This window comes from Pecten maximus, chromosome 7 (assembly GCF_902652985.1).
Source record: "Pecten maximus chromosome 7, xPecMax1.1, whole genome shotgun sequence".
In the NCBI taxonomy this organism is placed as follows: Eukaryota; Metazoa; Mollusca; class Bivalvia; order Pectinida; family Pectinidae; genus Pecten; species Pecten maximus.
The window spans coordinates 14,771,609-14,780,961 of record NC_047021.1 but is presented as its reverse complement, the minus strand read 5'-3'; the positions used below and the strand labels follow the sequence as shown (position 1 = coordinate 14,780,961).

Genomic DNA, 9,353 nt, shown 5'->3' with positions numbered 1-9,353 from the left:
GGTAATACAGGTAACACAGGTAACCTGAGAATCAATTACTTCTCCAAAACAGGCTATAACTTACCTGTAATTAGTGCCTATTGTTCTCTATTGTTCCTACCCCCAATGTTAAAATAGGATATGTTGGCTGAGTGGGAAGACACCATGTATCTTACTTCATCATATTATATTCTCTTACCCTAGACAGAGATGTCCGCAGTTTTACCGGGGTGAGATTTTCTTATCTCACCCGACACCCGAGGGAAAAGACAAGCTACGTACACGTGCTCTTTGAACGTGCTCTTGTTCTCGAGAGGGTGACGTCACTATGACCCGACTCGGAAAGTTGGAATGTTAATATCAGTATTATTCATAAAAGAAATCAAAATAAGTATTAATTATCAGAGTTAACTGAGTGTTTGGTGTTCTTTTTGACAAGCATCAACATCGTAAGGTGTAAAGCGTCTGCTGCAGCCTTATCACAACAGTCATCCGCCGTCCACGTTTTGATGTTTGTACATACGTTTGGATTTGGTTCATACTACGATTGGAAAACAGGGTAAGAGAAAAAATAATCATTCACCCCTTTTTGGGATGAGATAGGGGATCTCACTCGGCAAGCCTCGTGTTTGGGAATTTAACAATCTGCCCCCTCGGGTTGAAATCCCCCTGTCTCATCCCAAAAGGGGTGAAAGATTATATTAGTCTCTCATGTAAGAGTTCGTCAAGATAAACAATAAACTATCCCTTTCAAATACATAATGTAGTTTTTAATCATTTGACCATTGATTATGTCCAAAGCTAGTCAAGAGTCATTTAATGCGTTAAACATACTAGTGAATAATGAGTTGAAGGTTTATTCAGCATTGAAAATGTTTTACTTAGCAATTTAAACGGTAGATATGTTCTTAGCATTTAACGCGTTATATGATAAAACAAACATGTAATAACGTGATAAACAGCTTCGTAAGTCTACGCGTTAAAATTGTAGGTATTGTGTCACGCGATAAAATGTCTTAAATAACAGACCAATCTAATTGTCACATAATCTACGTGTACATAATACTGAAAATGTTGGAAGAAATTAGAATTACATGTAACAACAAACCAAACTTCCCGTGGTACCGTTTACCTTCATACGCCTTACCACAGTACCGTCAAAACGGCCTTGTGGATTTCATGTTCTCAATTGGCCTATTATGAAAATTCATTGGATAAAAGGTTATACCGCAAGATTATGGTATAAATTTTTCAGAAATTTTGGCCAACAACTGCATAAAAATGAACACTTTTCAATATGACATTGCGTGCACGTGACAGCATTGCTAGGATCAGACTATGCCATGATGTTGCAGCCAAGGCAGTTATTTTTGTGTCTACTGTACTGTACAGTCGGTTACAGTATAGCACAAAATCATAAATTAGACTAAATCTGATCTGATGAAATTATATCAATGTATATATGTAACTTTGAACGAAGATATCGAGCAGGCTGTTTATCAACGATGATCGACAAGGTCAGGATCTATTATCTTGAATAAGTCAAAATTAACGACATGCTACAACCATTCAAGTTTACCTGAACGTGACGGAAAGGGACATTCGTTGGTTGTCTTCCAAATGCCCGGTCCTTAAATCTCGGTGAACATCTATCATCTTTTCAACCGCATGTTGTTTGTTATGAAGTTGTGTTGATTAAGCCTAAATCATTTTTTTTTAAAGTTACTTTAGTAGCTGGAATCGGATGATTCCGTTTTAGTGACGTCATAGTCACAATGGATTGACGTCACAAAACCACAATGCCAACGTTAGTAGATCTGCACTGAGCTGACATCACAGTTCATGACAAGATAATTTGACTTGCTGTGTTAGTCGGGTATGTGGAGCCCCAGTGTTGGAAGGTATTATGAAGTCCATGGTGAAATCAAGTGCGATTAATTTAAATACTCTGCTTGTAGGCATTCTATCTCAATACTGAAGTAGATCAGATGATAGACATAAATTTGGAGTAGGGATGCTCCTACCAAACCAAACCAAGCATGCTGTACTGTAACCGACAAAAAAAAAAGAAAATCAGTCATGAAATCAAACCCAGATATCTTTTCAGTACCGAGACTTAATTGCGATAATAATTGTTTAGAATGGATTGATTCGACGACTATATTGATATCTTTTCTCGGCGTTTTAATTAACAGACATGTATTTCTTTTCACTTTGCCGTTGTCCACAATAGTATTATGCCTATATAGATGCTTTCGATACTTGAACTAACTAGTGAACATTGCGCATGTGCATTCAGTTGTTTCTGCAGTTGGGCCTCCTTCATGATGTTTCGATACTATCTATATGTAACAACATAGCAATGACCGCCTCCATCCATTTGAAGAAGTCATGCGGTAGTTGAGTGTTAGGCCAAGAGAAGAGAAGATAAAAAAAAAATAGTAAAAAAGGTAGTTATACAAGTCTGAAATATAGACGTGCTTAATTGTCAGGCGAGGTAACAAGTGTTATACCTGGAGGTAGGTTATTCCAGTCTACTATGGTATGGGGAAACGGGATTGCTATCGTAACTGTATTCTACCCGTTGATAAGAGTTCTGATGTGGTTGTCATTGTGAAAAATAAAACCATTCCGGATATTTATGTCTGGGAGTTGCTGTGCAGGTTTGAAACTACGTCTCCCAAATAAGGTTGGTGTGTGTTTCTTTTGTTTAAGAACACAAAATAAATAATGATTTCTACAGTCTGGTTTGATTTCGTATTACTTGTTGAAAATCTGTTTTCAGAACTTCATAAACAAAAAGTTCAGCCCTACCTACCTACCCATATTAAGAACTCCTGGTCGGGTTACAGCAAACCAAGGTATTTTTAAGGATGGTCCGACATATTCTATAGATTGTCTGCCTGAATTTTATATGTATGTTCCTTGAGAGATGTAGAGATTATCTTTGGATTTAGTCCAAGTTGGGTTTCCCAAAGATGTTTATTGATACAGTCCCACATGAGATTTTTCCTATACTATACCCATACAACTAACTTGTCTAAATCTTGTTCTAGCTGGGCACCACATGGTAAATAAGACGGACAATGACGTCATCTGCAATAGACGTACATTGGAGGCCAACAGGGGTGTCATTTACAATGTATATAAAATAGAAAGAGGGATGCTTCAATATAACTGGGTTTGAGGATACCAGATATATGATAATGACCTCCGTCAACAATGACAGCCTGTTTTCTATTACCCAGAAAGTTTCCAGTGTGTTTACCTTCTCATTTACACCATAATACCGAAGCTTACGGTAAAGAAGTGAATTGCTAACCTTGACATATTCTTTGGGAAAAATCATAATCAAAACGTTGTTTTCCCTCATCAATGCTGGAGCTGCCATCATAACATCAACAAATTTGATGTGCCGACTCTCACATGCTAGATATATACTCAATTTGGAACCGTGTTGGACTGGGTAAAATATGTTATGTTTATCGGCGTAGTTCATAATGTTACTTACCACTATGTGTTCTAAGAGGATAACAACAAATACACGTGAATTAAAGAGACTGGCCTTTACCTTCCGAGTTTAATATACAGCCATTTTAGTGACAGGAGAGACGTGTGCTAACTAACCTTCAATCGGGGGAACTGAAAAGAGGTTCGTTCAAGATGATAAAGAGAACGGGTAATTTCAGAATAAAGTTCTCTCGAAAGCAAGGGCTTCAACTCTAGCTGATGCGTTTTGTTTTCGTCATTTCTGGTTTCATTGGGCGTAGATTCGACGTAGTTATCGCCCTTTGAGAACTCTTCTACGGCGGCCTGTAGATGCCATACATTTTGCTGCAATTTTTATCATTTTAAATCGCTAAATTTTACATTTTTATATATTGATAGGTATGATATCTAGTTTATTTCAAAGCAAAAATTCTCTCTTGCTATTCCTTTGTGCCAAAACTGTAGACTGACTAGACTATAAGGCTTTCAGCCTTGTCAAGATGGTCACTTAACGAGTTTACCATGTGGTTATATAATTTCATCCGTTTTACGAAATTAGGATGAAATTAATTTCTCCTTGTTATGTTACGCCAATAGGTGGCGCTGTGGGCGTATTTACACGTGCGAGTGGTGCAAATACGGGCCTACACGTGGTTAATACCTGGGTTCGTCATTCAGGCGACACAGGTAGCGTACGTGGTACACACGTATATTTTTATTTTTTTAATAATGAAATTTAAATTTGCTGTCGACCGTTCGATCGTATAACTCATCGAATGAGAATATATTCATGTGTTTGCATTCTATTAATCCTATTGGATAAGTTAAAGGAGAATTAGAGATACCATATATCGTTGAAGTCGATAGTCTTATACTTTACGTATGACCAGAACGATACGTAGATACATTAAACGTATCACTATGGTCACATGATATAGGCTATGTCAGTTTGATCAATATTTAAAGGAGCCTGTGTATCAAGGGAAGCAACTCTTACTTTTTTGAAAATACATTGTGAAACTTCCTCCATATAATTATATGAAATATAGAAAACACATTTCTCATTCATCCATACAGGAATATATTGTTTTAATTTTTATATTTATATCTTAAATATAATCAGTCACATAAATACAGTTTTTGTTTGTATGTCATGATATATCACTCTTCTTTTCTGCCAATTTTCTCTCACAATATTTGTTGAAATCTTCTCTGATCTTCTCTTTTTCTTTTTCAACTTGTTCCTCAAAGCCCTGCAAATATAAAATGATAAATCAATTTTGATGACAAAAATTTGTATTTCTGTGGATGAAAATTGGAACAAATTAACACATACAAGAGATCTCAAAGGGACGTACATGTACACTTTTTATTTTACAACAATTGTGAAATAAGTTGTATCAACTTATAATTAAATCACTCTTGTTTGCCAGGAGGGAAGTGTGCAATGGGTGTTCCTGTCGAAAGAAACTGGAGCACCTTTAGGAAAACCTGTGTGGTTGGGCAGGTGACCCCATACCTTTTTTGCCATCACACCACCCTGATCTAAACGTTCCAAATCTGGTGGTGATTGTTGAGGAATGGTTGATGGACCAAGGTCTTAAAGAGCAATTTGAACAGTCCATCATCTGATGAAGATAGACTTTAAAATTCAAGGACATGTAAAAGAAGCCTGAAGCCATCTACTTGTAGCAGATGAACAGCCAGTCAGTTCATAGACTCTCCAGGTCCTAAACAAAATGTAGATAGTATTTAACTCATCATTTGACTGTCATTTTGCACTGCGATAATTCCAGTTAACCATCTCTCAGTATTCAGCAATTTCTTGGTAAAATTACACTACGGATTTGAAGTGTTGAAACTTGTCAATTCTGGACATCCTTTCCAACCCAATTGACAAAGCTGATTTGAAGGAGTCAAAAACATACTTAAGAGTCAAATGTTACAGGTAAATGGTTGTCTTTTCAATTTATCATTTGATGACCATTTACACATTATTACATTGCACCATATTGATTTGCAACAAATCCCCCCCCCCCCCCCCCCCCCCCCCCACACACACACACTCCCTCTCTCTATATTTGCAAAATCATCATGTTCAATATACATATATGCCCTCCCCAAACTTTATTTCTGGCTGAATTAGTATCTATAACTAGTTGCTGATTTGTTGAAGCCCTTTATGAAAATACAGCACTTAAATGCCCCCAATGTATAGCTAGAATCTCTAATGTAACAAGTCAAGATTTCTAATAAATCATCATGTTCCAATATTATGTTGGACAGCTTTTGTCACGTGTAAAGGCCACTTATTTATAATCAATAGGGATGTTGCAAAAACATTTACTTACTTCAAAAGGATTGTAAAATTTGAAGACAATTGTTGAACCAGCCATTGCAGTCGACATGAATGCTGCCAAAGCCGTTAAATATTGTGTCATAGAGACACCTGCCGGCATATTTGTTCCTTCCTATTTTGAACCACCACAAAACAAATATGGACCAAATACAGTTAATCAGCACCTCTCACTCTGGTCTCCGTTTTTCCATGAGATAGTCCAATGTAATTTCTCTGCTACTCATCAATTCTGAGATGGCTTGTTTTTTGGCTTGATTTTTCCTGTATGTTATATCTACAAAATAAAGGTAAAAGAATTGCCATTAGATCATAAAACACAATAATCAGTCACTGAATTAAAACACAACTGTTTCTTAACAGAAGTTATGTGTAGTACTGAAACAATTTAGCACAAATTCCTGACAAGAAAATTAAAAAGGTCCTTGTTTATTAATTGCATGTTTTTCTACCATTAAGTGTGTCTGATGTTTATAGTTCAGGTGAAAAATATCTATTGCTCAAAGTAAATGCACAGAGGTCACTACTGTTATTGTCTAAAATGATTGACCATGGAATGTGTAGAGGACTTTTATTGTGCACGTACAATTTAATTAATAATATCAACAGGGTTGGCTTCATCAGTATACACACAGTTCATACATACATACTTTAGGATTATTGGAATCACCCAGGGATAATAACCCAACACCCCACCCCCTTCCCAAACTACTTTATAAAGTGTGTAGGACTACAGGATACTGGTCAATTACAAGACAACAAAATTTTTATGATAAGCATCATCAGAGCTACGATTGGGTCCCATGCAGGCCTGGCAATGTAGCAATGTTGCAATAGTGCAAAAACATACAAATGTAATTATTATTGGCAAAAATAGTTTCCCCCACTAGTCTATGATACAATATATATCACAAATATTAAATACATCGAGAAATGACCTGCACCTGTGTTATTTACAGTTTTATTAACGTTTCCAGACATAACAGGTGGTGTTTGGGACATGCTGTCAAACATGAACTACAGTGGTGAATGCTTGTGATAGTTAAGGTACAGAAATTAAAATATTAATGCATTTAAGAACAATTAAGGCCGATTAATATAGTGCCAGAATGAATTGTACCAGAGTGATTCATTCTAGCAATTGCTACACTAGAGCATGACATGCCTCCATGGCCGAGGCGTTGGCTAAGATTAACAATCGTACAAATTAACGTAGCATAATAAAAAATCTGGTTCTATTTTTTTATTCTCATTCATACCGTACGTAGAGCACATCTTAGTATACAGGTGCTTATATTAGGATTAGAAATTATGTACTTTATATATAATCCCAAACACCTGTGTTTTAAAGGGGCATTCCTTCACTTGAATAAAGTTTAGGTCGTCATTACTGGGAAATATGTATTTTTTCCGATATATTCTTTACATTAATAAGGCAGTTTTACTCTCAAGATAAACCAAAGTTCCTCGTGTAGTAAGTCCTGAAAATTCTAATTCAACCAGAAGTATCACTAATTACGGCAACGACATACAGTATTTGTATGATACGCCTTTTTTCCTGTAGATTTTGGCATTAATTTCATTACTTGTAAGGACTAACGTTAGGCATAAACACTCATCATCATGTAATCATTGTTCAGACATAGATTTCATCAATAAAATTGTAGCTAAGTTAGTTTGTACGAAAAATGTATGTACATGAATTATCACGAAACAAATTTTGACAATATTTGATGCTCACGAAATTGTTTTTATAGCAGTCTAGATCACCATATTAAAAATATGACTCTGACACGGGGAAACTGAGACTGAATTAATATACAAATGATAGTAAACACCAGGGTAAAAATAATATTAAAATACAATATCGTATATACACATACTTGGTTAAAAGAATCTGTTGAATCAAGTTTTAGTTATGGAATATATATTATAAGCTTCAGTGTATACAAACATTGATATTAAAAAATCTCTATACTATATACGATCAAGTTGTAGTCATGGAAACAGACCATAAATATATTTACAAATAAATGCAACATACAAGTATATGAATGCATAAATTTACGCAAGGTTAAAATGATAATAAAGATATCTTCCAATTTATGTATATGCACTAAAAAACTTCATCAAGTTCATCAAGTCTGGTTCCAAATTGTGGGAACAGCAATATTTACACATAAATTACTGCATACATTTATGTAAAACACTAGTTAATAAATGCAACATACAAGTATATGTATGCATAATTATACGCAAGGTTAAAATGATAATAAAAATATCTTCCAATTTATGTATACACTAAAAAACTTCATCAAGTTCATCAAGTTTGGTTCCAAATTGTGGAAACAGCAATATTTACACATAAATTACTGCATACATTTATGTAAAACACTAGTTAATAAATGCAACATACAAGTATATGTATGCATAATTATACGCAAGGTTAAAATGATAATAAAAATATCTTCAAATTTATGTATATACACTTTTGGACAAAAATGTCAAGATCAAATAAAATGTAAGATTTATATAATAGTTTGACAACTACCCTCCTCGTGGATCCGCCTTCCAGACCCATGTGTTAACATGGACAGACAAAGTGATTAAAGCGACCGGGGGTGTAAATATGTGTATGGACAAGTTTTACCTCACAGACAGCTGGTATCGATTATATTGTAAGACAAATATGACCAGTTCACATTTTAGTTCACAAACAATATGATGTGTACATAGCGAAAGTGAATAATCATTCAATTAATTAAATCCCTAATACAATATCGTAGTTTAGGAAGTAGACAATTTTTTTTTTAAATCTAATTTTAATGTGATAATGCGTTTATCTCGACATTTCAGGGTGTTTTTGGGTAGGTTTATGGGGGCGGGTTTATGGTGTTTTTGAGTGTTTTGGGGTAGTTTTGGGTGTTTTAGGGTAAATCGTCCTACCGGAAATTGTGCATGTTTCTGATGTCAGAACGAAGGAATGCCCCTTTCAATCGCATTTTCAAATTTGAGTGTTTCTGCATTATCTAAAAGTTTCTGATGTACCTTTTCGGAAATATCTGCACATAACAAGAAACACGGTTAACACGGGAGAGCTATACTTTACAGTATGACAATCTGTTTTAAAAGCTTTCATCTTAAGTAAAATAAATGCAATTTTTCAACTTCTAAAATCTCTGTCGGCTTGCATGGCACGTTTCTATGCTGCTTTCAATCTTACTCAAGTCATGAACTTTTTTTTAATACATTTTTTTCTAAACTGCTTACAAAAATTTGTCGAACCCGCCGTCCAATGGATCATTGCATATTCTAACACTGCGCCTGCAACGAACATAAAAGGTAGTAGTCTGTAAACTCCAAAAGTTTTTTCCCCTGGAATTGCGTCTAATATTCTCGACACAACCTTGAGTCTCATCCTCTGCGGCTCTGTATGCTTCTACCATTCGTGTTGATTTGTTTATAAGAAACTATATTCTATTGGTGTGACTAAATATATACACCAATCAAATAATTCGTACTATGTTTA

General features: G+C 35.2%; 1 long non-coding RNA gene across 1 annotated transcript; it reads right to left on the bottom strand.

Moving 5' to 3' along the window:
- Positions 1–4,536: 4,536 nt before the first annotated feature.
- Positions 4,537–9,312, bottom strand: LOC117331709. The gene is made up of 3 exons (XR_004533631.1): positions 9,095–9,312; positions 5,820–6,101; positions 4,537–4,721 (listed from the first exon to the last, which is right to left on the bottom strand). It is a non-coding gene; the product is annotated as an uncharacterized LOC117331709 (long non-coding RNA).
- Between the last annotated feature and the right edge of the window lie 41 nt (positions 9,313–9,353).